At 43.3% G+C, this 15,571-nt stretch overlaps 1 long non-coding RNA gene across 9 annotated transcripts in view; it reads right to left on the bottom strand.

Moving 5' to 3' along the window:
- LOC147425898 (uncharacterized) overlaps window positions 1-15,571 on the bottom strand; it is a 50,811-nt gene that overhangs the window by 19,034 nt on the left and 16,206 nt on the right. For 3 of the 9 annotated variants that reach the window (XR_015186098.1, XR_015186100.1, XR_015186099.1), the window contains exon 5: window positions 1-15,539. This exon is cut by the window's left edge and continues 19,034 nt beyond it. The exons of the other annotated variants lie outside the window; for them this stretch is intronic. This is a non-coding gene — a long non-coding RNA (uncharacterized LOC147425898). The remainder of the gene's footprint in view (window positions 15,540-15,571) is intronic. 9 annotated transcript variants of the gene reach the window in all.

Here is a 15,571-nt window from a genome sequence, read left to right as displayed (position 1 = left end):
CTTCAAGGTGACTTTTTTGAAAGGAGCCACTCGTAAAAAAGTGTCGCAATACCCATGATTGTAAGTAGAGATAGTGGCTTCTTCTTTCATCCGTATGAGGTGCAGGAGCAAAAAGCCCTTATCTTCTTTGACAATCGAGCCAAGTTTAACTGAGATGGCCGCTCAACTAGGGATTAAGCTAGCAGACAAGAGGCCACAAATAGATGTAATTCTGATGGCAAGGGTGTAGCGTTTGTCGTTGGGAAGCTAGAGCTACATTGTCAAGGTTACTTGGGGCACGAGGACTTCAAAATCATGCCTTTGGAACAGAGCAGTGTTCTATTAGAGATGTCGTGGCACACTCACAACAAAGTGGTTAGAGACTAAGGGGCAAAGAATATCTAAGCAAAAAAGTGGTTAGAGACTAAGTGGTGAGAGACTAAGGGGCTCGACTAGGGATTAAGCTAGCAGACAAGAGGCCACAAATAGATGTAATTCTGATGGCAAGGGTGTAGCGTTTGTCGTTGGGAAGCTAGAGCTACATTGTCAAGGTTACTTGGGGCACAAGGACTTCAAAATCATGCCTTTGGAACAGAGAAGTGTTCTATTAGAGATGTCGTGGCACACTCACAACAAAGTGGTTAGAGACTAAGGGGCAAAGAATATCTAGTTGAAGAATAGCAAGGGTCTGGAATAGTGATCGATGTAAAATGAAAGGCACTCTACCCCTTGTATCAACTTTCGCCATTTCAAAATTATCCAAATCGTTTATTCGATCTTTCTCACTTATATGGATGACAGTAAGGATTCAAATTTGTCATAGTTAAGAGTCAGAGCGACAAAATTTCCTGCAAGCTCAATGCAATTGTTTTTTTTAAGGGTTTTCCTTGCGAGTTACCACCTGAGAGACCTAAGGTCCACACCATAGATCTGCTCCTTAAGGACTCCTTTGAATAGACCCGCTTATAGATTGGGCCCAGAGAGAGAGAGAGAGAGAGAGAGAGAGAGAGAGAGAGAGAGAGAGAGAGAAGAAGAGAGTTTTAACATCGTAGGAAACTATCCCAAGAGATCTTAAAGATCTAAAGACCTGTTATTCAAGAGGGAAATGGCATAACCAACCTACCACCACACTTGGGGGATATCCTCTTCTTATTAGCGCGCGCACACACACACCTGAGAAGAAGACAGTTTTAACGTCGTAGGAAACTATTCCAAGAGACCTTAAAGATCTAGCCAACGAGGAGAGTTGAATTCAAGACTTGTTATTCAAGAGGGAAATGGCATAACCAATCTACCACACTTGGGTGAGACAGAGAGAGAGAGCCAAGAACAAGACCTTTTGGAAAAAGGATTGATCCAGTATGAGGCATCACCTTTTCGTTCCCCAGTTTTCCTAGCGCTGAAGAAAGAAGGATCCTAGAGGATATGCATCAATTACAAGGCTCTCAACAAGTTTTCAAAACCCATGCTCCATGATTTACATCAGAGATAAACAGTCTATTTGTTTTCGCAGGATCGATTTTAAAAGCGGCTATCATTAGATCAGGATTGCTCCTCGAGACGTTTATAAAACCGTGTTCCCTTCAATAGTAGAGTAATTGTTAATCCTTTCGACTTCACGAATGCTCCAGCAACGTTCAACAAGATGCTGGATCTGATTTTTAGAGAGTATTGCCAATTTGTGGGGCCTTTCTTTCATGAAATCATTGTTTCCTTAGCAATCCAAATCAAACACAGAGAGCATTTGCTGAAAGTTTTTGACGCTTATAATGGTTATAAATGACAAGAAAAGTGAGTTCTTCCTTTTAGAGATACACATCCTGGGACACATTGTCTCAGCAAACAGGTGTTAGTCTCGATCAAGCATAGGTAGTTGTAGTACGGATTGGCCAGCTCTTCGGAATATGCATGATGTAAGAAACTTTCTCGGATTATGCTCTTATTACAGATGGTTCATCAATCGTTGCAGAGATTGCTTTGCCGTTGCACACCCTGACTCCATAAGGAGTTCCTTTCACGTGGGGACCTACACAAATTACGGCTTTAGAGAGATTAAAGCACAAGTTGACTACACGACCACTGTTGAAGTTAATAGGTTCGCAAAAGTCTTTTGAGGTATGTTGTGATATGCTTGTGAAGTTGTAACAGACTTGGACAATCCAAGTCAAGAATCAATCACAACAGCACCAAATAACCACTTCAAAACGGTTCACACTTCATAATAGATTTGCACTCGCCCGGCGGAGTTCCGTGCCTAGAGATATTGGCCCCAAAGACTAGCGCCTCTTTCGGTATTTCTTTATGTATTAATCAGTGTTTAAAGTACAAGAGTGGTTCGGGTCTCACTCTCAGACACTGAGTCCAGATGCTCTGCAGAGTGTGAGCCCTCACCACTTATTTATTGTTCACAAGATATGCCAAAAGCAGAGCCCAAAAGCTTCAGATTAAAAGAAAAATCTCTCTCTCTCTCACAAGCTCTCTTGAACTTTTGTCAATAAAGCAACAGTATTCTCTCTCTCTCTCTCTCTCTCTCTCTCTCTCTCTCTCTCTCTCTCTCTCTCTCTCTCTCTCTCTCTCTCTCTCTCTCTCTCTCTCTCTCTCTCTCTCTCTCTCTCTAATTGCATAGAAAATAAAGCAATTTCTGGCTACCGTAAAACGCGCCGCAAGAAGCGGGCTTAGCCGTACGGTGCCACGTCATCATGTTCCCCACAATTTCCGGGAGTTTTCCCTCTGCCCTAGAGTTAGGATTAGGGTTTTTGCTACTTTTAGGGTTTTTGGCACATTTTAGGAGTTGCAAATTTTACGCTTAGGGTTTCCAAAAATTAGGGTTAGCGTTTCTACTCTCGGGTAACCTCGTCTTCATTTTGTGATATGCCCCCCTCTTGAAAGCATTGTAATCGCCCTCGATTACACCTACAAAACAGACAAAGGCCATAAACCGTCTTAGCAGACACTGACTGTTAGTACCTACGTACTAGGAACACACATCTAGCACATGTACCAATCGACACTCACATCACACGACATCACACGACATTCAACATTCATTCGGATCTTAGACCATGATTTATCGGCAATGTAGCTAGCAATCGCATCTAGATCCAATCGGGACCTCAACGATGTCCGATTGACTAATTCCTATTGCCACCATGTCTGTTCGAGATCAATCAGACCAAAATGCTGGAGTCATTTCGTCTATCAGTTCCTGCACTTAAAAGAAGTCGAAAACAAACCAATATCATAGTCAAGAATTCCATTTCATAAAGTCATACAACAGAATGCTGTCAGCTTTCAGTGTCCCTGAAGCTCGAGAGACATCAGAGACTGTAGTATCTAAATCAAGGCATCTGTTGACAAAGGAGCGGAGTGACTCCCCTCTTGTGCATCCCACTGCACTATATCTCTGGCCAAGCTGAATTCTGGGTTCCATTTGGAGTAGACTATGCTAAACCAAAAGCCTCGAGGTAAAGATTCACAACCTCCTCTATCCACTTCGCATCCAATGCAGGATAGTTCTTGAACTTAACCAAAAACCGCCTTCGGACTTTACCTTTATTCTTCGTATCCTTATGTGCCAAAATCTCTTCAGGAATAAGAATCATCTCGTTTTCTTCCACTTCGGGTTGCTCATCAGGCTACCCATCATCAGGCACATCACCTTTAAAAGGTTTCAAGAGACTCACATGAAATGCAGTGTGAATCCTCCAAATATCAAGCAGTTTTAGTCGGAAGGAGACATCATTTATCTTTGCAGTGATCTGGAAAGGTCCGTAGTATCGCATACTAAGCTCTCGAAAAAGCCTCTCCTTTCGTTTTTTCTTTCTCAGGCGTGCCTTCTCAAAACGTAAGAGCACCCAATCATCCTCCTTCAATTTCAAGTCGCGATGATGGCGATCTGCTGTCGTTCTTGAGATCTTTGCAAAGTCTCGCGAACCTTGGCAAAAGCCTTATCTAAGTCTCGCGTATATTCATCTGCTTCAAAAATCTTATCTTTCGTGCTCAAGGACGGTGGAACCTTCACAGCACCTTCAACCATCTCAAATGGCACCTTCCCCGTGAAAGAGTGTATCGTGTTATTGCAGGCAAATTCCACCAAAGGTAGGTACTTTTCCCATTGAGTCTTCTGATCCGAGATATAGGACTTCAATAAATCTAGAACCACTGAACTGACAATATCAGATTGCCCGTGAGTCTGCGGGTGCAACGATGACGATTGTCAGTCTGGGGTCTCTGTCGCAGACAATCGTCTCACGCATGCCATGTAATATGAAGATCTGGGCCAAAAACAGTCTCGCTAAGTGATCCGCTTGACTGTTTTCTTCACGGGAATGCAATGAGCCTTTTTGCTAAATCTGTCAATAACAGTCTAGATACCATCGTGACCACTCTGTGTTCTCGGGAGATCACAAATGAAATACATTGCAATACTTTTCTCGGGGCGGGTGGGTATGGATAAAGAGGTTGTAACAATCCCTGTGCTTTATGCCTGTCAAACTTGACCTTTTGGCATACTAAGAAACTGCGCACAAACTCTTCCACCTCCTTTATGAGTCTCGGCCAAAAGAAGTATCTCTCTACCCCTTTCATGGTGGTAGCAATGCCACGGTGACCCGTAAGAGGTGGACATTGGCATTAAGTCATAACCTTTTTCCTCAACAGCTGTGTAACGCACAACATGGTTTTTCTCATCAAGTACCCATCCCGAATGGAATATCCCGCTATTGAGTCCCCATCCAGTATCCGTGTGAAAACGTTTGCAAAATTTGTATCTGTGGCATACTCATCAACCATATCCTTGAAGCTCCTATGATGTATCGCAGAAATAGCCATAACCAACGGCTTCCGAGAGAAAGCACCTACCACCACATTCTTCTGTCCCTGCACATGAACAATCTGGAAGTAAAACTGTGACAAGATGTTCACCCACCGCATCTGCTTTTCCGAAAGCTGCTTCTGTGACAAGAAGTAGCACAAACTTTGATGGTTTGTAAAGACAGTAAAATCAACTCCGGGTAGGTAATGCCGCCACTGAGTAAGAGCATGGATAACCGCCAAAACCTCTTTCTCATAAATCTGTGTTGTCATCTCCGACCTTGAGAACAATCGCCTCTCGTGAACAATGACATGGCCTTCTTGCATTAAGGCCGCACCCAGACTACGACCACAAGCATCACAATATACTTCAAATGACCTCTACAAGTCCGACAAAGTCAAAACTGGTCCCGTAGTCAATTTCTCTTTCAATGTCTCAAAGGCAGTCACCTCTGTGGGTCCCCATGAGAAAGAGACTCCTTTCTGTGTCAAGATATGCAAAGGGAAGCAACCTCTACAAACTTTCAAACGAACCGCCTGTAGTACGAACACAGTCCCAAGAAGCTTCTAACTTCATGGACATTCTTCAAATCGGGCCAATCACGTATAGTCTCTATCTTGGCCGGATCCATTTGCACTCCTGCTGCTGCTGAGACAATGTGTCCCAAAAAGTGTATCTGTGGTAGGAAAAATTCACTTTTCTTTGCATTAAACACTAACTTGTGGTCTCTTTATGCTTGAAAGACGTGAAACAGATGATCTCTGTGTTCTCCCTCATTCTTGGAGAAAACAATGATGTCATCAAAGAAAGTGCCAACAAATAGCCTGTACTCTCGAAAAATCATGTCCATCGTCCGGTTAAATGTCGCAGGAGCATTGGTTAAGCCAAAACGCATCACCAAAAACTCAAATAACCCGAAAGTCGTCCAAAAAGCTATCTTGTAGACGTCTCCCGCACGATTCTGATCTGATGATATCCACTCTTCAAATCTATTCTGCTAAAGCACGAGGATCCCTGTAATTTTTCGAGTACATCATCGATCCTTGGAATCGGAAAATTGTTCTTGATAGTGATTTTGTTGAGAGTTGTATAATCGATGCACATTCTCCAAGATCCGTCTTTCTTCAAAACCAACAACATTGGAGAGCAATACAATGAAGTACTAGGCTGGACAAGACCCTTTTCCAAGAGGTCTTTCACTTAGTTCATAATCTCTTCCTGCTATGCTCGGCTCACACGGTAAGGTGGCCGGTTCGGTGGTGTGCTTCCAGGTATCAGATCAATGGTATGATCTTCAGGACGAGCAGGTGGTAACTTGACTGGTAGGCCCTCTGAGAAGCAATAGGCATGAGAGTGGAGAAAATCTTGGCGTTCTTTACCAAGTTTAGACATATTTGTCCTATCATTATCGCTCAATTCTTTCATAAAGATCAAGTAAAGAAATAGACTGGATTTCATTAATTTAGATATGGCAAAAGCCGATACAATAGGGACAGACTCGCCCTTCAGTTTAATATCAAGTACAATGGTTCTGCATTCGCTGTAGTCAATGTCGCTTTCCTCGCTCGATAATCGACCACGGCGTTGTTCTTGTGGTACCAGGGAATCCCTAAGAGAACATCACAACACTCCAAAGGCATTATGAAAAAGTCCTCATGTCCCAAATACCCCTGACAATGCAACTGAAGTTTGCCAATGACAGGTGCAATGGCTACGTCTCTGCCGGGTGCCGCTAGAACAGCCTCCGCAAGTGGTCCCATCCGATTGGGAGTGATCTCGAGCCGCGCCGCCAATTCCAGTGTAATGAAGTTGGCCTTGGCTTCTCCATAAAAGAAGATCAGGGCCTCTTCGTCTTTCACTTTGCCCCAAGCTCGCCAAAATTTTGTACTCTCGTCCACGCTATTGGGATTGGTACCCACACAATTTGGAACCAGTCCTATTTTCATCTTGCCTTTTCTTCCACGCTCCCTGTCGTCCTTGTCATTCTGTTCTTTCTGTGCCTTTTTAGGGCACTTCGCAGAGATATGTCCATGTTCCTCGCATCCAAAGCACTTCTCCTCCCTGATGAAGCGAGCTCTCTCCTGAGGAGTAAGCTTGGTTCGTGCATCCTTCTTCTCTAGGTTGCTCTTTCTCTTTCTACTTTCGTTCCCTGAAGTCTATTCGGCTCGTTGTGTCATGACCTCATCGGTAGGGTAGGTCCGACTGCCAGAGTGAATGGCAAAGCCCCGCTTCGCATGACTCATCAACTCCTGAATAGAAGCTGACTTCTCTTCCAAGCAGTGATCTCGGATCTCTGTAGATAGACCCAAGCTGCATCGCTCAATCTGTTCTCTGAACGAGATCTTATTGAATGAAGAGGCAGGTAGAAAAGAGCTCCAGATCTCTCACAGTAAGCATCCATTGTATCTCTCTTGGTCATCCAAAGATGGTTCCAAGCAGCTCGTATATCGCGTTCATACTCTTGAGTCAACAAAGAAGAAATAAAAAGCTTCTTAAATTTCAGCCACTTCACTCGCGCAATCTTGTTTAAAAGAAGGTGTGAACCACCAAGTTCGTGCATTCCTCTTAAAATAAGAGGCAGCTCTCCGAATCTTGGAGTGCTCGGAGTAGCGTCCTCCAACGAAAGCGATGTCAAACTACTGTACAAATATGAAAGCCTTCGAAGCATCTTTGTATCTTGAAAATGTGTCAAATTTGATCGACTATCCACCTTCCTTAGAGAAAGTCATACTGGTTGGCTTAAAAATATTTCTTGTTCGCATAAAAGTTGCCGTCATGAGACTCTGAACTATCCCTAGACGAGTTCTCTGTAGAACTGTGACTCACTGGGCGAAATTTAGACTTCTTTGCCTTTTTCTTGCCCTTTTCGAAGCGTTGTTTCTTGCTTCGCTTTTTGCCTTTTCTGTCTTCTTCGCTCGAATCTGAAGAGCTAGAAGAACTGTCAGAAGAAGAAGAAGAAGAAGAACTGGGTACTCCTTCAAACCGAACATGCTTCTTCTGTTTCTTTGCTTTGTCAAATGTCGACTGACAACCTAAATAACCAGGGAAGTTAGTGCCTTTCTTTTGCTTTTTGCCGTGCTTTTTCGCTTTGCTTTGCGCATCAAAGAGCTGAGCAATCCGTGCATCAACCACCTCTTCTAAATCCTTCTTTGAATATTTCTTGTGAGCAAAACGTTTTTTGAGAGCGGGTTTCGGGGGTGGTGTTGTGGTTTTCTGTCATTGCTCGTGCACTTTCTGAAAAAAAGTCTCGCTCGTATATTTTGCCAATTTTGGGTCCTTTGCAAAACTCAGCATCATCTTTGTTGCATCGTAGATCAATTGACGACGCTTCACCTCTCGTTGCTCGCCTGAGTAGGCCAAGGCGGTCCACACTCTGTCGGAATCTTCAATGTGATCCCTGTTTGCATCTCCGGATGTTGAGGGAGTCGACTGATCCTTCAGTGAAGCCATAGGTGCCGCGGAAGAAAAATTGGGATCGGATTTCCCGTAGAAGAGAAATCGGTCGTGCTCTAATACCAATGTAATAGACTTGGACACTCCAAGTCAAGAATCAATAACAACAGCACCAAATAACCACTTCAAAACAGTTCACATTTCACAATAGATTTGCATTGGCCCGGCGCAGTTCCGTGCCTAAAGATATTGGCCCCAAAAGCTGGCGCCCTTTCGGTATTTCTTTATGTATTAATCAGTGTATAAAGTACAAGAGTGGTTTGGGTCTCACTCTGAGACTCTGAGTCCAGATGCTCTGCAGAGTGTGAGCCATCACCACTTATTTATTGTTTACAAGGGATGCCAAAAGCAGTGCCCAAAAGCTTCAGATTAAAAGCAAAATCTCTCTCTCTCTCACAAGCTCTCTTGAGCTTTTGTAAGCAACAGTATTCTCTCTCTCTCTCTCTCTCTCTCTCTCTCTCTCTCTCTCTCTCTCTCTCTCTCTCTCTCTCTCTCTCTCTCTCTCTCTCTCTCTCTCTCTCTCTCTATCTATATATATATATATATCTTCAATTGCGTAGGAAATAGAACAATTTTTGGCTGTCGTTAAACGTGTTGCAAGAAGAGGGCTCAGCCGCACGATGCCACGTCATCATGCTCCCCGCAATTTCCAGGAGTTTTCCTTGCTGCCCTAGGGTTAGGGTTAGGGTTTTTGCTGCTTTTGGGGGTTCTGGCAGATTTTAGGGTTTGCAGGTTTTCGGGATAGGGTTTCCAGAATTAGGGTTGGGGTTTCTGCTCTCGGGTAGCCATGTCATCACTTTGCGACAGAAGTAGTCTAGGAGTTGTCTTATGGCCATCACATAGCCTAAACTAGAGAGGGTTGCACAGATTTTTGATTAGGAGCTCTTAGTAGTGGGACATGCTTTGACTCAGTGGAGGCATTACTCCCTTGCTGCAACAATGTACATGGATCAGAGTTTGAGATACTTCTCGTCCCAAAACAAGCTTTTTGAGAAGCATATGAGAAGCTTCATTTTCAAATAGTATAGTAAGAAGAATGTAGTGGCGGATGCCACAGACATCCGTAGTTACTTTAGTTCATCATCATGACTTTGATGAATGCGGTAAAAATATGCTATAGACCTGGATTTCTGTGAGATCTTAAGCAGGATACAAAATGGGGAGACAATGTCAAAATATTCTCTCGAGACTCAAAGAAGGGTTTTTCTTACCAAAGACTAAGTTACGTGTTACTCATAGTCTAAGACCATAGGTATTGACGGCCCGTCACGATCCTTTTGTTGGGCACATGGACATAGAGGAAACGCTTACGGGTGTCATGTCACAAACCGAAGACCTTGCATGCTGACAAGTGTCCCAACTTGTAGGGCACATGCCGACAGGACATAGGGTTTTTCTTACCAAAGACTAAGTTAAGTGTTACTCATAGTCTAAGACCATAGGTATTGACGGCCCGTCACAATCCTTTTGTTGGGCACATGGACATAGAGGAAACGATTACGGGTGTCATATCACAAACCGAAGACCTTGCATGCTGACAAGTGTCCCAACTTGTAGGGCACATGCCGACAGGACACTGGGGGCTCTAGGATAAATAAAAAGCGGCGGCCGGGCTCGCTATATCGATTTTCGATTATTGCCTTGAACTGCTGACATGGCTGGCCGTAAACGCTTACGGGTGTCGTGTCACAAACAGAAGACCTGGCATGCTGACAAGTAACCCAACTTATAGGGGACCTGCGGACAGGACCCTAAGGACTCTAGGATAAAAAAAAATTGGTGACAGGGCTCGCTATATCGATTTCCGATTATTGCGTTGAACTGCTGACATGGCTGGCCGTACGAAAAACGGGCTACTATGGTGATGTGGCAGGCTATACGGATTTCCGCTTTGTGCGCTAGTTGCTTTTGGAGAGCCTAGAGCTTTTGAGTTGAAAGAATTTCATTACTCCTTTTCACCTAGGCCAAGGGCCTTTAAATAAGCCCCTTGGGCTCTCTCTGGCTCACTTTGTGCTGACGAGTCGGTGAGCATAGGCAACCCCAGGGCAATTGTACTTTGCTCAATTATTAATACAAAAAGACATACCGAAAGTGGCGCCACTCGTAATGGCCAATCTCTATTGGCATGGAACTCCGTCGCGCCACATCGACTAAATTGAACTACGATTTAAGTGTCAAGTGTTTACAGAGATTCTCTCTCGTGTGTCGTGCCAGATTCCAGTCCCAAGTTTGTTACATGTCAAGAGATACTTTTATTGGTTGTAGCTCAACAAGGATGTGGACGACTTTGTGCGTACTTGTATGTTATGTCATAAAGTAAAGTATGGCATGCACAAAATGACAACTTCTCAAACCTCTACCAACTCCAAATCGCCCTTGGGAGAGATTTGCAATGGAATTTTTTTTTAATCTTCTCGAGACTCAAAGTGGCCATGATGGCATATGGACTATAGTGGATAGATTGAGCAAGCGGACTCATTTTGTACAAATGAAGGGAACAGCAAAGGCTAACCATTTGGCAAATCTCTCTATTCCATGGTATGCATACATCTATTGGTCCAGAAAAATACTTCCGGTTCATCGATTTATTTTGGACAAAAGTGTGTGAGAATGTGGGCACTACGCTCACATTCTCATCATCATTTCTTTCACAAACCGATGGGCAATCAAAAATAACCAATTCAGTGGTTTTGAACTTGCTTAAGTCTTTGCTTTGAGAAAAGCACACGCTTGAAGCTCTGATACCACTGTCACAGAGTTGGGCACCCCCAATCGAGAATCTGGCACGCCACACAAGACAATCACTTAAAATAATTCACACCTCAGTCGACATGGCCTGGTGTAGTTCCGTGCCCAGAGGTATTGGCCCCAAAACTTGCGCGCCTTACAATTTCTTTACTTTATTAATGCTTGAGCAAAGTACAACACCCAAGGGGGTACTCTGCTCTCAGACTCTGCGTCCAGATGCTCTCAACACTGAGGCCCCTTGGGTCCTTTTTATTCTTACAAGGGATACCCAAAAGCTTCCAAAGTTGAAAGCAAAAAATCCCAAAAGCACTTGTTCCAAAAACAAACACTACGAGAAAAAGCACTCAACCCAATATGAGGAAAAACCTGTATAGTCCGTACAACTGTCAACACGAATTGCAAAGGGCAGTACAAGTTGCTACGTCATCAACTGTCATCGTGAAGTATGGATGGCCGTACAAGCTGCCACGTCAGCACGCCACGTCAATATGTTGTTTGTACCCTATATCCGAGTAGTCATGCCACATCATCTGTTTGTGACACAGTGCAATAGAAGTGTACATTGCTTGACAAGTGCTAGAGATATAATGCTCATTTCTATGATAGATAGAAATGACAAAAGTACAAAGGTTTCATTAAGTCATTTCTATCTATGTTTCATAATCTTTCTTGCCGATACATAGGATAATAAAAGACTGTTGATCACACTAAATCATCTTTGGCATGTATATCAGGCATGCAAACGAGGATGTTTGTGATTTCAAGAGAAGAGTATGCCACGAGACTGTGACAAACACTAACCTTAATTGTTGGTTTCCTTCCCTTGATTTTTATTTAATTTTGGGACCCTCTTTTGAAATCACAAATGCTAGAACATTGCATGGCCGGTGTAACACGGCTACTGGCCGAGAGTTTCACACGCGGCAGTAAAGGCTAAGCAGCCATCAGATGGTTGAGCCGATTAGCACTAAAATCTAACTAGTAAAGGAGTACTTAGGCTCATTTAGAGTCATTTAGGCCCCTCGGCATGATTAATAAGTTGGTGGGTACTAGGAATTTAAACGCCTTTTGGATAGAGAATCATAATGCCCAACTCGAGGGCTTTTCATCTGTATGAACAGTCCTCGAGCAATATATGCTCGACTGCCAAAGCAAGAGCCTCTTGCAAAGGTACCGGATTAGCTAACTGCTAATCCAAAGAGGGTACAGGTTGAGTTAGAGAAATTTCTCGTCCATCTTCTAGGTTCAGTTCCTCTTGTCCCCTTGGCCAGTTCTTTCCAATTGGGTACGCCACTTCATCAGTTTCTGACAATGACTCTCCTTCAATCGCCGCACACGCCAAGGGAGTCAACGTCAAAATTCACAGACTTGCTCACAAATTTCTTCTATCAAGCTGCTCTATTGCTATCCACTTACATTTAGAGAGGAGTTGCACTACAACGCGAATAAACTTTTTGAGCTCGTACACACACGAGAGCACCCAAAAAAATAGGCATGAAGAGTACATCACACTGCCATCCAAGAGATTTGACTACGCCATGAACAAAAGGAAAAGGCTCACCCCATGTTGTTAGGCGAGTCTCCACACCCTACTAACCTATGCATGCCATACTACACACACTTTCGTAGCAACTTGAGCTAGCTACTCTTTTGCATATCATGGTTATTCTAGCTTGCGCATTTAATTTCACATTTAATGTAGTTAGAGCTTCATCTCCCTTATCCTTCAAAAACATGTATCCACACCCCCATGTCAGTCTATTTTATTTTCTACAATGTTTGTTTTTTGCACTTTTTTCCTTTTGTCTCAATACCCAAAGGACACATAGATCTACATGTTCTATCTAGGATCTCTCTCTCTCTCTCTCTCTCTCTCTCTCTCTCTCTCTCTCTCTCTCTCTCTCTCTCTCAGGGGGAAACCCATGGAATATACACGTCACAAGTTGGAAGTGCCGAGGTTTCCCTTGGCACAAAAGGGAAGGATTGACAGAGGTTCTACCACAAGAAGACATATTTTTTCTACTTGAAACGAGGAACAGGACACATGTAGACTGCCAAGTATTCAAGGATATATTACACACTCGGTTTGGTGGCCCCGTACCAAGATGCGCGGGCAAGGGAATGTAGCTATACTGTACAAGGAGGAAATGCAAAATCGGGTTAAGATATGCAAGATAGATGAATACAAACGATACATATGGGCTCAGATATGTACATCTGGGAGATCGTTGTTCATTGCGGGATGCTACATCCCACATCCCGAATCCCCGTTCTATGATTTGCATAATCTCTCCAAGAATGACCCTTTTGTCGACTTATATGCAGATATTGCAACCTACACACCAAAGGGGGCAGTGGTGATACTCGAGGATCTTAATGCTCGCATAGCCAACATACAGGTTCAATTGGTTGACTACTCAATCCATCCCGCAGACAAAGATGGCGATCTCGTATTAGATGCAATGTGGGATAGATACTCATGCGATCACCTCATGAATGAACAAGGTTCGGCTTTGATATCTATGATGACTTCTATGCAACTTGTAGTCATGAATGGCACCAAGAAATTTGCAAGCTCCGAAACATACACATGCTATACATCAAACCATGGAAGAAGCACTAATGATTATGCGTTAGTCAGCCACAATGCATTGGATTTAATTGGACACTCTAAAATTGGTGCTCGGTCACCGAACTCAGACCATACTCCAATTCATGTATGTTTACTATTTAGACCTCCCACACATGCCTACACAACGCCTCCAAAAGGCGACAAGTTGGGCGTATTGAATGCAAGTTAGGCAAGTTACTAAGAAATTTGATTATGCCACTTTTCTAGACAGCCTATTGAGTAGACAATGCATATCCCAGAACATTTCAAAAAATTGGGCTACCTTTCGTCAAGCAATAGAATAGGCAGCAGAGGTCACTATGGGGCGATCTAAAAGAGACCAACAACAAGTAAAGGGTCTCCCTCATAACCCATGGTTTAATGAAGAGTGTAAAACAGCCAAACGCAAGCTAAAGTGCTTCGATAAGTCCATGAAGGAGTGGGAAATGCAGCCAAGGAATACAGAATGCTGAAAAGGAAAAAGAGAAGGATGCATGAACTTTTGAAGGAGGAGCAAGAGGTGATTCGATTTAAGAAAGAACCCAAGAAAGCATGGCACAACATGAAGGGAAAAAAGGAGGATAGATTGGGAAATTTCAGCATGGACGAAATGTATGTATATACACAAACACTCTATGCTCCCACCGATGCTCAAATAATGATGAATGCTGAAATTCAGGTTGACACTAAGGAACTTATAACTTTTGCAGCAGTTTTGAGAGGTTTGAAAAAAATAGCCACTGGCAAAGCCTCTTACATTTTGCACTTCAACTCCGAAATGCTGAAATGGTCGGGTAATGAAGCTAAGAAATGGATACACTGCATGATAAATCAAGCTATTCACCAAGGTATGCATGAAGATTGGCAAGAGAATTGGGTCAAAGCTTTGTTTATAGGAGGAGACCGTAACCTACTCACGAACTACTGCACCATTATGGTGGGCTCTTGCATGGCAAAACTTTTTGGAAGTCTGATAGAAAATGATATTAGCACATGGGCTGAAAACAGTGGAAAGAGGGCTATCAGTCAAGCAGGTTTTAGAGCAAAACATAGTACCATAGACCACTTGATTACAATCCGGATTATGATGGAAGAGGCGCGACTCAAAAGGAAACTATGTACTGCTGTTTTGTGGACTTTAAGAAAGCATTTGATACGGTATCTCATCATGGGTTATGCTCCCGCATGGAGACCATTGGGGTTCCCATGCATTTGAGGGTTGCGGTGGCACGCCTATACCATGCGGTTCGATGTAAACTAAAAATGCAAACAGGCTTCTCCAAAGAGTTTTTTAGCACAACAAACAAGGGTGTCCTTTGTCCCCAACATTATTTGGGCTATGCATAGATGAGCTTGAGGACTTTATATGCCAAACGACGCAAGATAATGAAGATGCACCAAACATAGGCCTCATTACCTTGCTACTCCTCAATTATGCTGATGATGTGGTTCTTTTAGCGCCTAGCATATGTCTTTTGCAAAAACTTTTGGATGCGGTACATGCTTTCTGCGAAGCTACAAGATTCTCAGTGAATGTCAAAAAAACAAAATGTATGGCGACTTGTACACACAAATCAAAGGATCAGCCCGCCCTTATGTATGATGGGCAAGAGATTCAAGCAGTTGACAACTTTAAATACCTGGGCATCATTATACCTTCGAATCATAGATGGGGGCAATGTGCAAAAACAAGAATTGAGGCAGGACAAGCAAGGTATTACGAGAAACCTTGTCATATATCAAGCTTTAGGTTTTGAAGGTTTTAAGCCCCATGATCGGTGCTCATCGGGTCTTTAAGTCAATTGACCCACGGCCCATCTTCTGGGTCCAGTTCCTCTTGTCCACTCGACAATTTGTCTTCCATTCGAGTGTGGCACGTCATCACTTTGTCACATTCCCCCCTCTTGAAAGAATTGTAATCGCCATCGATTACGCCTACAAAAACAACCAAAGGACACAAACTTTCT

This window comes from Adiantum capillus-veneris, chromosome 24, assembly GCF_014529385.1.
Source record: "Adiantum capillus-veneris isolate H3 chromosome 24, ASM1452938v2, whole genome shotgun sequence".
Taxonomy (NCBI): Eukaryota; Viridiplantae; Streptophyta; class Polypodiopsida; order Polypodiales; family Pteridaceae; genus Adiantum; species Adiantum capillus-veneris.
This window is presented reverse-complemented; position numbering and strand designations above follow the sequence as displayed.